This window comes from Sprattus sprattus (assembly GCF_963457725.1).
Source record: "Sprattus sprattus genome assembly, chromosome: 12".
In the NCBI taxonomy this organism is placed as follows: Eukaryota; Metazoa; Chordata; class Actinopteri; order Clupeiformes; family Clupeidae; genus Sprattus; species Sprattus sprattus.
The window spans coordinates 17067354-17069853 of record NC_137910.1 but is presented as its reverse complement, the minus strand read 5'-3'; the positions used below and the strand labels follow the sequence as shown (position 1 = coordinate 17069853).

The 2500-nt window shown below is 44.3% G+C and overlaps 1 protein-coding gene across 1 annotated transcript in view; it reads right to left on the bottom strand.

Moving 5' to 3' along the window:
- Positions 1–2195: 2195 nt before the first annotated feature.
- Positions 2196–2500, bottom strand: part of sfrp5 (secreted frizzled-related protein 5) — an 8525-nt gene continuing 8220 nt past the window's right edge. The window contains exon 3 of the mRNA XM_080848431.1: positions 2196–2500. This exon is cut by the window's right edge and continues 852 nt beyond it. The gene's annotated coding sequence lies outside the window, so the exon portion shown is untranslated.

The window sequence follows — 2500 nt, the reverse complement described above, 5'->3', positions numbered from 1 at the left end:
GTAGTGATGTCTCTTACACTAGCTAATGCTAACATGGGCTAACTGATGTTGTGATATGCCTGTGTTACTGTAGCTAATGCTAACATGGGCGAACTGCTTTAATGATGTGCCTGTGTTACTGTAGCTAATGAACATGGGCTCACTGCTGTTGTGATGCGCCTCTGTTACTGTAGCTAATGCTAACATGGGCTAACTGCTGTAGTTATGGTGACCATATGTCCTCTTTTACCCTGACATGTCCTCTTTTCGTGACCTAAAAAATACGTGCGGCAGGGATTCCAAAATTGTCCTGGATTTTGCCTCGTTGGATATTTGTGATTCTCTGGGTCTTTCACAAACTAGATTTTACGCCCTTAAGTTTTGGAAAGGGTATTTCCCTTACTTTCCACCTTCTTGCGCGAGCTCTGACTGTAAAGAGAACTGTCATTGGTCGACCGCCCTCTCAGTCTTGCCAGATACACGATAATTATCCTACAAAGACGATAATTTTGAGCATTTGGTACGATACTTCGGCATTTCCAATCTGGCAACACTGAACACCTTGCCGCTTCCACTAGTTGCATGTTTACAACAGCACATGACATCTGCATGTGGGAAAGATGTCAACATTTCGTTTAGGGGGAGGGGCGGGGTCATCTGCATGTGAAAAAAGATGGCAAAACTTCATTGGGGGGGAGGGGGCGGGGTCATCTGTATGCTATACACTACCACGCCCCCTCCCCCACTACGAAGTGTCCTCTTTTTCACAAACACAAATATGGTCACCCTAGCTGTAGTAATATACCTGTGTTACTGTAGCTAATTCTAGCATGGGCTAACTGCTGTAGTGATGTGCCTGTTACTGTAGCTAATGCTAACATGGCTTACTGCTGTAGTGATGTGCCTGTGTTACTGTAGCTAATGCTAACATGGGCTAACTGCTGTAGTGATGTGCCTCTTACTGTAGCTAATGCTAACATGGCTACCTGCTGTAGTGATGTGCCTGTGTTGCTGTAGCTAATGCTAACATGGGCTAACTGCTGTAGTGATGTGCCTGTGTTACTTTTACTAATGCATGAATAATATCATCTTAACCACTCCATCAGTAAATTAAAGGCAAACCACTTACTATAAGATGTTGTAGTTGAGACTGTTAGCAATCTAAGCTAACCATAAACCTGTCTATCAGTGAAGCCATGTAGAGGAACCATGACCACACACACACACACAAGCTGTCTATCAATGAGGTCACGTAGAGGAACCATAACAGGATTTGTCTGTTTTTGTAATTCATTGTGTGGGAAACTCAGCTTCCTCGTGTGTGTGTGTGTATGTGATGTGTGACATGTGTCTGTGTGTAATGTTGGCATGTACACGTCTGTGTGTGTGCGATGCTGGCATGAACATTTTGTGTGTTTGTGTGTGTGTGTGTGTGTGTGTGTGTGTGTGTGTGTGTGTGTGTGTGTTGGTGGGATGATTGCATGTACATGTGTGTGTATCTGTGTGTGTGTGTATTACTGTGTGTGTTTATATAGGTATGCATGCTTGTGTGTGAGTGTGTGTATTGCTGTTTGTGTCAATATAAGTGTGCATGCCTGTGTGTGTGTGCGTGTGTATTACTGTGTGTGTGTTTATGTATGTGTGCATGCTCGTGTCTGTGTATGTGTATTTATTCTCTCTCCCTCTCTCTTTCCCCCTCTCTATCTCCCTCTCTCTCTCCCCTGTCTCTCTTCCTCTCTCTCTCCTTGTCTGGGGGGTTTTGGTGCTGATGAGTGTGATGTGACTGTTAAAGTCATCGGGCATCTTGCACATAACTAACAACTATGACTTTCACCCAAGCAACATGCGCACACACGCACACACATACACACACACAAACACACACACACACATACACACACACACACACACACACACACACACACACACACACACACACACACACACACACACACACACACACACACACACACACACACACACACACATACACACACACACACACACACACACACACACACACACAATACATAGAGAAATACACAGTCAAATATTTAAAGTTTCCTTTATATTTATTACAAAATGATTTCAAGTATATTTAATTTCTTTCTACAAAGATGATGTTCTGCATGACTCCAGAGTGTAGTGATTACAGATGATGTCGAGTGTAAAACACACACAACATGTGTAAGAGTGTGTGTGTGTGTACGATCGGACCAGATTGGCCACAAGGAGTCAGTGAGTGTGTGACTGTGGAAGTCATCATCATCATCATCATCATCATCATAAACACACACGGCCCAGGGACCTCACAAGAGGAGGATCCGTAGTCGGTGTCTGTGTAGCAAGCACCATCTTGTCGCCTGCAAGCTGCAGTTCTTATCTGTACCTATAGGGGCAATGTTGAATGGCCAACTCCCCCATCTCACTCTCCACAAGCTCTCTCACACACACATAGTTTGACTCTGTCAGACTGTCAGATAGCGGCCCGTCACTGTTGCTGTCCTTCACTTCTGTCACA